The sequence below is a fragment of the Geotrypetes seraphini genome, chromosome 3, assembly GCF_902459505.1.
Source record: "Geotrypetes seraphini chromosome 3, aGeoSer1.1, whole genome shotgun sequence".
In the NCBI taxonomy this organism is placed as follows: Eukaryota; Metazoa; Chordata; class Amphibia; order Gymnophiona; family Dermophiidae; genus Geotrypetes; species Geotrypetes seraphini.
In genome coordinates this window covers 137,848,583-137,863,735 of record NC_047086.1, presented here as the reverse complement: position 1 = coordinate 137,863,735, position 15,153 = coordinate 137,848,583, and the positions used below count along the sequence as shown (strand labels likewise).

The following is a 15,153-nucleotide window of genomic DNA, read 5'->3' as shown; positions in this document are numbered from 1 at the left end:
TTCTCACACGTGCGTGATATCATCCACAGAACGCAGTACAGACACTGCCAAGTGTACTGTTACTTTAAATCTTTACAGTGCCCACACCGTGCACATACAGGTGCATTCCCACCCAACATTGGAACATATGTATGCACATCAGTTCAGTAATAAAGCTAAGAAGCCAACTAGGAGAGGTGGGCAGGTTGTGAGAATATATGCCTGCTGTCCTTTGAGAACACGTGCAACAGGTAAGTATCTTGCTTTCTCCAAGGACAAGCAGGCATAATATTCTTACATGTGGGACTCTCAAGCTGCCAGGATCATATCTATGGAGCAGGTTAAATATTGAATAATCAGGAGCCTGGCGAAATCCAATAGGGTCACAGGGAAAGTTGGCTTTTAGGTAGTGAAAAGATTGTGCAGAACTGCTTGCCCAAACCAATTGTCTCTTCTGGAGTTATGTTCTAAACAGTAATGAGAGGTAAATGTATGTATTAAGGTCCAAGTAGCCACTTTGCAGATGTCTTCAATAGATACAGAGCGGAAAGGAGCCATGGAGGCAGCCATAACCCTCACGTTCTGGGCTGTTACATAGCCTTGAAGCATTAGTCCAGCCTCAATATATGTGAAGGAGATACAGTCCACTAGCCAAATCGACATGTTAAAAAGTGATCAATTACGTAGACCGGATGGTATACATCCCAGGGTACGAAAGGGAACTCAAACATGAAATTGCTGATTTGCTGTTAGTGATCTGCAACCTGTTGCTAAAATCATCTGTAGTACCTGAAGATTGGAGGGTAGCCAATGTTACGCTGATTTTTAAAAAGGGTTCCAGGGAAATCCGGGAAATTACAGATGGGTAAGCCTAACTTCAGTGCTGGGCAAAATGGTGGAAACAAATTACAAAAAATAAAATTGTGGAACAGGTAGACAAACATGATTTAATGAGACAGAATCAGCATGGGTTCTGCTGAGGGAGATCTTACCTCACCAGTTTGCTTGACTTCTTTGAAGGTGTGAATAAACATGTGGATAAAGGTGAGCCGGCTGAAGTAGTGTATCTAGATTTTCAGAAAACTTTTGACAAAGTTCCTCATGAGAGGCTCCTGAGAAAATTAAAGAGTCATGGAATAGTCAGTTGTGGATTAGGAACTGGTTATCGGATAGAAAACAGAGGGTAGGGTTAAATGGCCATTTTTCTCAATGGAGGAGAGTAAACAGTGGAGTGCCGCAGGGAACTGTACTAGGACCAGTTCTATTTAACTTATTTATTAATGATCTGGAAATTGGGATCACAAGTGAGGCAATTCAATTTGCAGATGACACTAAACTGTTCAAAGTTGTTAAAACGCATGCAGATTGTGAAAAACTGCATGCAGACCGGGAGTCCAAGTGGCAGATGAAATTTAATGTGGACAAATGCAAAGTGATGTGCATTGGGAAGAATAACCCGAATCACAGTTATCGGATGCTAGGGTCCACCTTGGGGGTTAGCACCCAAGAAAAGGATTTGGGTGTCATTGTAGACAATACCATGAAACCTTCCACCTAATGTGCAGCGGAAGTAAAAAAAACAAACAAGATGCTAGGAATTATTAAAAAAGGGCTAGACAAAACTAAGAATGTTATAATGCCTCTGTGTCGCTCCATGGTGCAACTTCACTTGGAGTTTGCGTTCAATTCTGGTCGTCTTATCTCAAGAAAGATATAGCGGCACTAGAAAAGGTTCAAAGAAGAGCGATAAAGATGATGGAACACCTCTCGTATGAGGAAATACTAAAAGGTTTAGGGCTCTTTAGCTTGGAAAAGAGACGGCTGAGGGGAGATATGATTGAAGTCTACAAAATCCTGAGTGGAGTAGAACGGGTACAAGTGGATTGATTTTTCATTTCATCAAAAATTACAAAGACTAGGGAACACTCAAAGAAGGTGCAGGGAAATACTTTTAAAACCAATAGAAGGCCGAGATCTCCGCGGGCTTCACCCTTTTTGCAACTACAGGGTAACCCGGATTTCCCCCCGGGATTGGGCCGCTCCCCATTTGCTGCTTGGGCTGTACAGGGGGCTTTGACACTCTCTCATATGATGGATGGGGATACGGGGGTATTTGACTCTTTTGCTCAATTTCAGGATAAGTGGAGCATCCCCAAAACTCACTTCTTTGCCTATTTACAAGCACGCCATTATTTTCAGAGTCTTTGTTTGCAATATGGTGAGGAATGGACTTGTGAATCCCTTGATGTGCACTTACTGCGTCTTCCAGCTACCTTGCGTTCCCTCTCGATCTGGTACCGGGTGGTGCGCTCGTCTGCGTCTCAGGGGCCTCTGACTTTGCTATGTGCTGCTTGGAATCGGGATTTGGCCTCCCAGTATACCCCTGACTCTTTTATGGCACTTTTTCACACCCTATATGCTTTTGTGAAATCCGCGGCCTGGCAGGAGACCCAATTTAAGGTCCTCCATAGAGCTTATATTACTACAGCAAGGGGTGCTTGCATGGGCTTGTGGGAGGAACCTGTGTGTATCAAGTGCAGAGGGGCACCTGGGACGTTCCTACATTCCTTTTTGGAGTGTTCTGAGCTTTCCTTATGGAACTCCTCCTTTGCGCAGCTTCTATTGGTTCTACAACGTACTATTGAGTGGGATTATAAAACGTTGCTGCTTGGTGACCAGACCCTGCTGGAAGAACAGGGCCTTACGATTCCTCAGCGGCGCTTTATCTACCTGACTTTGCTGACGGTTAAACGTCTGATCTTACAATATTGGACTCAAGAGGGGTCTATCCCTTTGGATTGTTGGATTCCTCAAATGACCGAGTTGGCCCGCTTTGAGCTTGGCTATTATAAAACTTCTTCTAACCCTGAGGTGCTGGCATATTTGGCCTTGTGGCAGGTGTTCTTGCACCTACCTAGTTTCCAGCTTGGGAGGTACGGGCTGGGGGGGGGAGGGGTGTGCTTGATGGGTGTGTGGGTGAGGGGTATGTTTGTGGGAGCGGATGGTGTGACTGATAGAGCGGATGTGAAGTTCTCTGTGTAGGGGATTTCTGGGGAGGGTTTGTTCTATATTGAAAATTGTTGGAGTTGCCACGGGAGACACATTGTTCTTGCTTTTGAATATCTGTGGGGGGTTTTCTGGCTGTATTTCATATTCTTGTTTGTGCCCATTGTATTCTTCTTGAAGAAAATCGTTTTATTTTCTCCTTGTACTTTGTTGGTTTCTCTTGTTGACTCCTCAATAAATATGATTTAAAAAAAAAAAAAAAAAAAAACCCAATAGAAGGAAATATTTTTCACTCGGAGAATAGTTAAGCTCTGGAATGCATTGCCAGAAGTTAAGAAAAGATAGCATAGCTGGTTTTAAGAAGGGTTGGGACAATTTTTTGGAGGAAAAGTCCATGTAGTCTGTTATTGAGAAAGACATAGGGCAACCCACTGCTTGCCCTGGATCAGTAGCATGGAATGTTCCTACTTTTTGGGTTTTGGCCCAGTACTAATGTCCTGGATTGGCCACTTTGAGAATGGGCTACTGGGCTTGATGGACCTTTGGTATGACCCAGTAAGGCTATTCTTATGTTCTTATGGAGATAGTTCTTTTGGAAAAATGAACTCCTAGCCTGTTAAGATCATGAGCCACAAAGGTTTAGACCAGTCCAGGTAATATGCCAGAGCACACTTACAGTCCAAGGTATGAAACAATACTTTTACAGAATGGGAATGTGGCTTTAGAAAGAAAATAGGCAAAACTATGGGTTGGTTGAGGGCTGTTTGTGACCAGATATAATCTCGGTGCCCAACAAACAGGCACCCCCGCAGCCAGCTGCTGAACTTCAGAGCCGGGAAGAGAGGTCCTTTCTCTTCTCATAAGGAACACCAAGCCGCAGTAGCTAGAGGGCTATTTGTGACCAGATATCATCTTGGTGCCTAGCAAACAAGTACCCCCGCGGCCAGCTGCTGAACTTCAGAGCCAGGAGGATAGGTTTTTTTCTCCTCTCATAAGGAACACCAAGCTGTGGTATGTGGCCCATGGACGCGAGCTCAAGGCCGTGAGTCTGAAATGGAGTGGCCAAAGGGGCAGGACATGCCCCTTTGGAGCCCCTTCAGAGCCAAGAGGAGCAGACAGCAGAGACTTCTGGTTGAAGAATGGGAAAAAGAAAAGCGAAAATTGTTTCATATTCTTCGATAACAGGCCCGATGGATCGTCATCTGTGTCCTGCTTCTCCTCCAAGTGTAATCTCTGACCCCAAGCTTCAATTGGAGTCATCTGCTGCCTCACTATCCTTAGGTGAACCATCACCATCAATTCAACCTGTTTTAAACTTTCAGCAAAGTGTTGAATCAGCCCCCGAAGTGGAGAAAGAATCGCTCTCTTTACTGTCTGTTGAATTGGATCCTCTAATACAACTAAGGGGAAAACCTAAATCGTCAATTTTTTCTTCTGCTCAAATGCCTTCAGGATCAGTTATTAGCCCTGCTCCTGAAGGGAAAGTGATTGCCTTGCAGAATGTTTGGATGGTAATAACTTGTATCAAAACTACTTCAAGGTACTATATCCAAACTTTGCAAATTTTCCTCTGAAATAACTTCAAAGGTAACTGACCATGAGACCCAATTGATTTCAATGGGAAATAAATTAGATAAAGTGGAAACATCTGTAACTAATTTTCAAGGTTTAGCGACATCAAATATTAAGGATAGTATTTCTTTACACTTGCAAATGGAGAAAATAGAAGACTTAATGAGATCTAGGAATCGTCGATTTCTAAATTTTCCTATTTCCCACTACTTGGCACCATTAGAGCTCCTAAGGATGTATATGAGAGATATTTTACAATATGATCAGATAGATATATTTTCACCAGATAATATTTATTACATCCCTAGGAGCTCCAAAATGTTAGCTGAGGGGTGGATCAGCTGGTTTTCCCGATAGCTTGAATGTTTCCCAGTTTTTGGAATCTTCTAAGGATTATATAGCTAAATGAGCAACATTACTAGTTACATTTAAATCTGAAATTGAAAAACAACTTATTTTAAAACTTTATTTTACTAAGGAACAGTCCTTGCTTTGTGTAAGCAAACAATTCAGGAGGAAACAGTTCCTAAGAACATAAGCAATGCCTCTGCTGGGTCAGACCTAAGGTCCATCGTGCCCAGCAGCCCGCTCACGCAGTGGCCCAACAGGTCCAAGACCTATGTAGTAATCCTCTATCTATACCCTTCTATCCCCTTTTTCAGCAGGAAATTGTCTAATCCTTTCTTAAACCCCGGTACCGTACTCTGTCCTATTACATCTTCTGGAAGCGCATTCCAAGTGTCCACCACACGTTGGGTAAAGAAGAACTTCCTAGCATTTGTTTTGAATCTGTCCCCTTTCAATTTTTCTGAATGCCCTCTTGTACTTTTATTATTTGAAAGTTTGAAGAATCTGTCCCTCTCTACTCTCTCTATGCCTTTGATGATCTTGTCCCTATCATATCCCCTCTAAGTCTCCTCTTCTCCAGGGAAAAGAGGCCCAGTTTCTCCAATCTCTCAGGGTATGAAAGGTTTTCCATCCCTTTAATCAGACGTGTCGCTCTTCTCCTACTGCTTAAGCCTAAAATTTTAGCAATTGGGGGCTATTTTTTTCTTAAATTCCCATGCAAATGTTTGATTTCATGTGCTAACAGTAAGTTTGTATTTCTGGATCCTACTCAATTAGAAAATTATCTTCAGGTATAAACCTTTGTTAGAAAAAGCTTCTGATACTAATTCAGAGGTTGATGATAAGTGACTTTAGACATATTTTTGCCTGTTTGTGGAAATTAATATTTCTTGGATTTTTGGTTAATTCAGCCCTAATAATGTGGACTTAAAAATGAATATTATGTTACTTGTCTTCTTTTTTAATCTTTATTTTGTGTAATTGCTGGAAATTGTTATATGTTATAACAAATTTAATCAATAAATTTAAAAATTTTTAAAAACAAACAAACTATGGGTTGGTTAAGGTGGAATTTGGTTAGGGAGGAATTTGGGACATGTACAGAGGACCACCCTGTCATGACAGAATCTTGTGTAGGGAGGATCCAAAACAACAACTTGAAGTTCACTCAAAGGACGATAAGGAAGTTGACATTCCAAATGAGAAGTTTGAAAGAACAAGATGTAAGAGGTTCGAAGGGAGGCTTCATGATTACAGAAAGAACTACATTGAGATCCCAAGCAATAGGTGAAGGTTTGATAGTTCGTTTTGTGAAAAATAGGCCTTTCCTAAAACAGACTATCAAGGGATGAATAGATAAAAGGCTTTTTGTCAAGAAGTGAGTGGAATGCACTGATAGTGTGAAGATGAACTCTAAGTGAGTTGTTTTTTTTAGACCAGAATTAAAGAGAGAGAGAAAGATATAGAAAGTAGTCTAAAATAGATGGAAGCGAACAGGTGATAGGTTCTAGAAAACAAGAATCAGGTCAAGTTTATTATGATTTTAAATACTGCCTATCAAGGTTATCTAAGCGGTTTTTACAATCAGGTACTTAAGCATTTTCCACATCTGTCCCTGTGGGCTCACAATCTAATGTATCTGGGGCTATGGAGGACTGAGTGACTTGCCCAGGGTCACAAGGAGTAGCGCGGGGTTTGAACCCACAACCCCAGGGTACTGGGGCTGTAGCTCCAACCACTGCGCCACACACTGCTCCACTTAAAGCAGTAACAAGGCTGAGTGAAAGGTTCCTTTAACAGCTGATACTGCAGCAGAAAGAGAGAAAGAAAGAATCTAATTGGAGAAAGAAACCACGCTGTTAGTGCTAATGAGGGCTTTGGATGAATGAAGGACCCTTCGTTCTGAGTTAGTAGTGTAATTAAACTCTGGAATTCATTGCTGGAGATGGTGAAATCAGTTAGCTTAGTGGGGTTTAAAAAAGGATTAGATAAGAGATCCTATAAGAGAAGTCCATAGGCCATTTTTGAGATGGCTTAGGGAAATCCACTGCTTATTCTTAGGATAAGCAGCATAGCATCTGTTTTATTACTTGGGATCTAGCTAGATACTTGGGACCTAGGTTGGCCACTATTGGAAACAGGATACTGGGCTTGAAGGATCTTCAATCTGTCCCAGTATGGCAATTCTTATGTTCTTAAACCATATTTGGCATGGTCAGAGATATGCTATTAAGATCATGGTGCCCCAATTCTGGCAAAGGTTCTGACATCAGAGAAAGGGCGGGACCGCCGGAAGAGGAAGTAGTGCAGGCGCAGGGCTCACAAAAGGGCCGGGACCGCCAAGAGGAAGCAGCAGGACACCGGTAGGAGCTTCTACATGATGGGGGGGGGAGGTCGGGAGGCTGTGGGGGTGTGAGCGGTCCTTCAGGGTGGGGGTGCGGGTGGGAGTGCGTACGAGCGGTCCTTCGGGGTGGGGGTGCGTGCGAGCGGTCCTTCGGGGTGGGGATGCGAGCGGTCCAGCGGGGGGGGTCAGAGCTCATGCTGGGTGGGTGGGTGTGTCAGTCGGGAAGTGCTGCATAGGTGCCAGCGCTGTGCATACCCCTCAGTTCTGTGGCTTTAGGGGCTCCCTGAAGGCCTGCATTTTTTCCCGTTCTCTCCACCATTGTCCGGCTTCCCCCTAGCCTTCCGGTCTCACCTTAAAAACTAATTATAGCCTGCAGAGGATCCCCGGTGCTTTAGCGATTCTAGCAGGCTGCCGTTGACAACTGCCACACGTTCCCTCTGCCGCAGTCTATCCCAGACCAAAATAGGATACTACGTCAGAGGAGGGGTGGGGCCGCAGCAGAGGGAACATGCAGTTGAAGCTGATGGAAGCCTGCTAGAATCACTACAGCACAGGCGATCCTCTGCAAGCCATAATTAGTTTTGAAAAATGAGACCAGGAGGCCAGGGGGAAGACGGACAACGATTGAGAGAAGGGGAAACATGCTGGCCTTTGGGGGGCCCTTGTGTAGCTATTAAAAGTACACAGAGGGAGGGAGTCCAAAGAGAGGGGCATATGCCAGACTGACGGTGGGGGGAGGTGAAGGACAAGAAATAATCAACTCTGGCTCTGAAATAATGGCTCTGAAAACAGAAGAGAGATGATAGACAATGGGACGGAGAGAGGTAGGAAAAAGAAAGGGAGATAAGTTAGACTCAAGGGATGGTGTGGAGGGAGGGGGATAGAGATACTGAATAGGAGGGTAGTTAGGAAGAGAAAGGGAGAGATGGTGGGCCCTGGGGTGCTGGGGAAGGAGGAAGAGATGCTGGATGAAAGGGTAGTTGAGAAAAGGAGAGATGGTGGATCTGGGGTTGGTGGGATCTCCCTACACAGCTTCAATCTTAAATTCTTCATTTATGCAGACGACATCACGATAATTATCCCACTAACCAGTTTCACTCTAGAGCTACTCAACTCACTATCAAACTTACTCAGGCAGATAGAACTCTGGATGCTATCCTATAGATTAAAACTAAACCCTGACAAAACCAAATTCTTCCTGGCCACCCCCAACGACAAAATCAAAGATCCCTCAATCCCTAGAACAAACCCTAAAAATACTGGGAGTCACCCTAGACAAACACCTATCCCTTGAGAAACACACTGATCTTACCGTTAGGAAAAGCTTCTCGGTGCTCTGGAAACTCCGCACCATAAAAAAATACTTCGATGACAACTCTTTCTGCCTATTAGTACAATCCTTCATTCTCAGCATCCTGGATTATTGCAACATCATCTATCTAGGCTCCACGAAGAAAACCACTAGGAGACTAAAACTAATTCAGAACACCGCCGTCCATCTTATATTTGGCTTAAACAAACGGGAACACATCACCCCTTTCTACCATAAACTGCACTGGCTGCCATTTGAATCCAGAGTCCTATTCAAATTCGCATGCCTCTGCTACAAAACTGTATTTGATCTATCTCCAAGCTACCTCAACCCTCACTTCAAGCTAAATCACAACAATACGAACTCTCGCAGAATTCATCTGTTTGCTTTCCCCCCCCTAAAATTGTGTCACCTCAAAAGGTTCCTCGATAAAACCTCCTTCCAGGCAGCCAAACTAACTCATGGCTTGCCCAAATTGTACTTGACGCCCCCTCCTACCTTGACTTCAGAAAAAAACTAAAAACTCACTTATTCAACGAACAGAACCCCTAACACACCCTCACTTCCTTAATACCCCTCAACCCACCTGAACCTCCACCGTCCCCTCTTATTGTGCCCACCAAACCAATTTAACTGTCAACGACCGGTTTTTCCTGTAAATAAACTTTTTTACCTTACTATTGTACACTTATAGTATTGTAATTCCAATGCTTTTTTTCACTGTTTGTAATCTTAATTAATTGCTGTGAACTGCCTAGAACTCTCTGGGAATGGCGGTATACAAAAATAAAGTTATTATTATTATTATTATTACCAGAAGAGAAATCCATGTGGAAGTAGTCTGCAGTGCTGGTTGTCTGAGACCTCAATGTCAAAGCATGCCTGAGAGGAGACATGATCTGCAGCAATGGAGAGTGATCCATGGTGTGTTGACACTTGCTATAACATCAAGGAGGTACCGTATTTTCACGCATATAACGCGCGCGTTATACGCGTTTTTACCTACCGCGCATACCCCTCGCGCGTTATATGCGTGAGCGCGGTATACAAAAGTTTTAAAACATAGTTCCCACCCCCCCCAGCAGGACCGCTCGCACCCCCACCCCGAACGACCGCTCGCACGCGCTCCCACCCGCACCCGCATCCACGATCGGAGCAAGAGGGAGCCCAAGCCCTCTTGCCCGGCCGACTCCCCGACGTCCGATACATCCCCCCCCCCCCGGCAGGACCACTCGCACCCCCACCCCGAACGACCGCTCGCACGCGCTCCCACCCGCACCCGCATCCACGATCGGAGCAAGAGGGAGCCCAAGCCCTCTTGCCCGGCCGACTCCCCGACGTCCGATACATCCCCCCCCCCCGGCAGGACCACTCGCACCCCCACCCCGAACGACCGCTCGCACGCGCTCCCACCCGCACCCGCATCCACGATCGGAGCAAGAGGGAGCCCAAGCCCTCTTGCCCGGCCGACTCCCCGATACATCCCCCCCCCCCGGCAGGACCACTCGCACCCCCACCCCGAAGGACCTCCGACTTCCCGACAATATCGGGCCAGAAGGGAGCCCAAACCCTCCTGGCCACGGCGACCCCCTAACCCCACCCCGCACTACATTACGGGCAGGAGGGATCCCAGGCCCTCCTGCCCTCGACGCAAACCCCCCTCCCCCCCAACGACCGCCCCCCCCCCAAGAACCTCCGACCGCCCCCCAGCCGACCCGCGATCCCCCTGGCGACCCCCACGACCCCCCCACCCCCCTTCCCCGTACCTTTGGTAGTTGGCCGGACAGACGGGAGCCAAACCCGCCTGTCCGGCAGGCAGCCAACGAAGGAATGAGGCCGGATTGGCCCATCCATCCTAAAGCTCCGCCTACTGGTGGGGCCTAAGGCGCGTGGGCCAATCAGAATAGGCCCTGGAGCCTTAGGTCCTACCTGGGGGCGCGGCCTGAGGCACATGGGCCCAACCCGACCATGTGCCTCAGGCCGCGCCCCCAGGTGGGACCTAAGGCTCCAGGGCCTATTCTGATTGGCCCACGCGCCTTAGGCCCCACCAGTAGGCGGAGCTTTAGGATGGATGGGCCAATCCGGCCTCATTCCTTCGTTGGCTGCCTGCCGGACAGGCGGGTTTGGCTCCCGTCTGTCCGGCCAACTACCAAAGGTACGGGGAAGGGGGGTGGGGGGGTCGTGGGGGTCGCCAGGGGGGTCGCGGGTCGGCTGGGGGAGCGGTCGGAGGTTCTTGGGGGGGGCGGTCGTTGGGGGGGGGGGGGGGGTGCGTCGAGGGCAGGAGGGCCTGGGATCCCTCCTGCCCGTAATGTAGTGCGGGGTGGGGTTAGGGGGTCGCCGTGGCCAGGAGGGTTTGGGCTCCCTTCTGGCCCAACTACCAAAGGTACGGGGAAGGGGGGTGGGGGGGTCGTGGGGGTCGCCAGGGGGGGTCGCGGGTCGGCTGGGGGGGCGGTCGGAGGTTCTTGGGGGGGGGCAGTCATTGGGGGGAGGGGGGTTTGCGTCGAGGGCAGGAGGGCCTGGGATCCCTCCTGCCCGTAATGTAGTGCGGGGTGGGGTTAGGGGGTCGCCGTGGCCAGGAGGATTTGGGCTCCCTCCTGGCCCGATATTGTTGGGGAGTCGGCGGTCCTTCGGGGGGAGGGATGTATCGGACGTCGGGGGGGGGGCATCAGGCTTTCAGGATGGGGACAGACCTTCAAGGGGGGACAGTGCACGGAAATCAGGGGGGGTGAACGGAGAGTCGGAAAGTCAGGGCGGGCGAAAGGAGCGTCGGGCAGCATGCGCGGTATACCCGTGAGCGCGGTATACCAAAGTTTTTGTGTATATCATCGTGATTTCTGCGCGCTATACCCGTGTGCGCGTTTTATACGGGTGCGCGTTATTTGCGTGAAAATACGGTAAACTTCTGGGAAGATGCCATGCCAAGCCTAGAAGTGGAGGAATGTTTATGCTTTCTAGCTTTCTCACATGAAGCATTGTAACATAGAAACATGATGACAGATAAAGGTCAAATGGACCATCCAGTCCTCCCATCCACAGTAACCATTATCTTTTCTTCTCTCAAAGAGATCCCATTTGCCTAACCCATGCTTTCTTGAATTCAGACACAGTCTTTGTCTCCACCACTTCTTCGGGGAAACTGTTCCATGCATCTACCACCCTTTCTGTAAAAAAGTATTTCCTTAAATTACTCCTGAGCCTATCACCTTTTAACTTCATCCTATACCCTCTCATTTCAGAGTTTCCTTTCAAATGAAAGAGACTCGACTCATGCACATTTATGTCAGATAGGTATTTAAATTTATCTATCATATCTCCCCTCTCCCGCCTTTCTCCAAAGCATACATATTGAGATCCTTAAGTCTGTTCCCATACGCCATATGACGAAGACCACACACCATTTAGTAGCCTTCCTCTGGATCGACTCCATCCTTTTTATATCTTTTTGAAGGTGCAGTCTCCAGAATTGTACACAATATTCTAAACGAGGTCTCAACAGAATCTTATACAAGACTATCAATACCTCCTTTTTCTTACTGGCCATAACTCTCCCTATGCACCCTAGCATTCTTCTAGCTTTTGCCATCACCTTTTCAACCTGTTTGACTACCTTAAGATCACCACATACTACTACTACTGATCACTTATATAGCGCTGAAAGATGTACACAGCACTTACATTTTGACATTTATAGATGGACCCTGCTCAGAAGAGCTTACAATTGCACCCAAATCCCGCTCCTCTCTCATGCACATAAGTTCTTCACCCCTAAACTATACCGTTCTCTCTGGTTTTTGCATCCCAAATGCATGACCTTGCACTTCTTAGCATTAAATTTTAGCTGCTAAGTTTCAGACCATTCTTCAAGATCCGCTAGGTCTTTCTTCATGTTATTCACACCATCCAGGTTGTCCACTACTGTAGATTTTGGTATCATCCACAAAAAGGCAATTCTTACCTGACAGCCCTTCAGCAATATCCCTTATAAAAATGTTAAAAAGAACAGGCCCAAGAACACCACTGGTAACACACTGGGACACACCACTGGTAACTTCCCTTTCCTCAGATCTCCATTGACCACTACCCTCTGTCATCTTCCACTTAACCAGTTTCTGACCCAGCCCGTCACTTTGGGGCCCATCCCAAGGGTACTCAGTTTATTTATTAGACATCTGTGTGGAACATTGTAAAAGGCCATGCTAAAAACTAAATACACCACATCTAGCGCACTCCCTCTATTCAATTCTCTGGTCACCCAGTCAAATAAATTGATCAGATTTGTCTGACAAGATCCACCTCTAGTGAATTCATGTTGCCTCCAGTCCTGGAATCCACTGGATTCCAGAAACTTCACCATTCACAAGTGTTTCCATTAATTTGCTTACCACAGAAGTCACACTTACCAGCCTGTAATACCCTACTTCTTCCTTACTTCCACTTTTATGGAGAGAGATCACATCTGCCCTTCTTCACTCTTCCAGTACTACTCCCAACTTTAGAGAAGCATTAAAAAGGACAGTCAGCGGAGTCACCAGAGCTTCCCTAAGTTTCTTCACCACCCTTGGATGTACACCATCCAGCCCCATCGCTTTGCTTACATTTAATTTAGCTAGCTCCTCATGAATACAACCCTCTGAAAATCAATCAGGATCTACCACTCCTCCATCCCTATTCATGTTTGTCTTCTGCGGTCCTGCTCCCGGCGCTTCAGCCATGAACACAGAACAGAAATATTTGTTCAGCGGTTCAATCAGCTTCTACATATTTCTCCCCTTCACAATGCCACTGTGAACTTCTTCCCATCACTGATATCTATAGAATGTCTTTTCTCCCCATTTTACCATGTCAGCTATTTTTTCTTCCATTTGCATCTTTGCTTTCCTGACTGCTCGAGCAGTCAACTTTTCCAGATATTTTTGCCTATCATCCTCTTTCTGCGATCTTTTGTAGCTTATGAAAAAGCTAACCTCTTATTCCTTTCCGTATAAAGCTACTACTTTTGAGAACCAAAGAGGCCCTTTCTTCTTACTGTTACTTACTTGCCTCTCAAAAAAGTTTGTTGCCCTTACAATAACTCCTTTCAGTTTTTCCCACTGTATTTCTACTCCTTCCAGACATTTCCATTCAGACAACAATTCCTTGACGTAATCCCCCATCCGAACAAAGTCAGTTTTTTAAAGTCTAGAACCTTTACTTTTGAATGTGCTCTCTCTATACCTGTCTTAATATTAAACCATACCATGAAGTGATCACTGGATGCCAGATGATCACCCACTATAACATCAGAAACACTTTCCCTGTTTGTAAGCACTAAGTCCAGTTTGACCCCTTCCCATATGGGATCCATTACCAACTGCTGGAACAGTTCTTCTTGTAGAAAATCCAGGATCACACTACTTCAAGAAGACCCCACAATAGAGATACCCCAATCAACATCCAGCATGTTTTTTAGATATATTCGGAATGTCTACTATTAAATCTCTGTCCACTTCTTCCGTCTGTGAAGGAGGCCTGTATATCATACCAATGTAAATATATTTACCATTCCCTCTTTCCAAATTGAACCATAGTGCCTCTTCTTTGCCCTGCAGATCCAGCAACTTGTGTAGCTTTAATATGATCTTTATCATATAACACTACTCCCCCTACTTTTCTTACCCTGTTTTTCCTGAACAGATTATAGCCCGATATAACTACATCCCAGTCATGGGTCTCTGTGAACCATGTCTCCGTGATTGTTACTATATCCAACTCATACATCACAGCTTCTAGATCCAGAATCTTGTTTCCCATACTTTGAATATTAGTATATACTGCTTCCCAGACATTGCCCCCTTTTCCTATCTGTGTAGAGGTATTTAGTGATTTACTTACCTGAGGGGTTATACTCTCCCAGGGGCTTTGATCACCTTGCTCCATCGCTTTGACATGTATATACTGGACATCTGGATGATTCAACTGGACTCTACAGACCTAGTTTTTCACTTGTGTATACTGGACACTACAGACATATTTTCCCATAGCCAGGCCCAGCCTGTACCTTGCTTCAGACTGTTTGCAATGCTAACAATGATGTTCTGGTTTCCCTGCTGGGAGAATATCTCTTCAAGGTTATGCTGAACTGTTATCACTGCTATATGACTTCATAGACTTCATATGCCAGACACCCTAGAAATAATGAGCAAGGAGCTCTGCTCATGTGGGTGTAACGAGATGAAAGAACTTGGTACCAAACCATGGGTTTCCTGTCTCCCAACCAAACTATGGGAACCAGACAGCTGGATTGTTGAAAGGCCATCTCGTTGCCAACTTTTCATCTTACAAGGACACCAACTCGAATATGCAATGAATTGTAACACCTCTAATTAGATTCACTTATTTATGCTACGGGGAACTGCTAGCCCCCTGCTAAGCATATGGGTGCAAATTCTTCTCTCCATTGCATATTCTGAACTGACAATACATTTTTTTAGATATGTCTTTGCTGCTATAATACTTATATTTTTTATACTAACAATAAACAAATATTGTCTGTTTTGGAAGATACAATGCCGTCTTGTAGTTATTCCAATGAGGTAAACAAAGCAGCCTTTTA

General features: G+C 45.9%; 1 protein-coding gene across 4 annotated transcripts in view; it reads right to left on the bottom strand.

Annotated features, from left to right (window-relative positions):
• Window positions 1-15,153, bottom strand: part of DNMT3A (DNA methyltransferase 3 alpha) — a 660,717-nt gene that overhangs the window by 103,965 nt on the left and 541,599 nt on the right. The window lies entirely within an intron of this gene.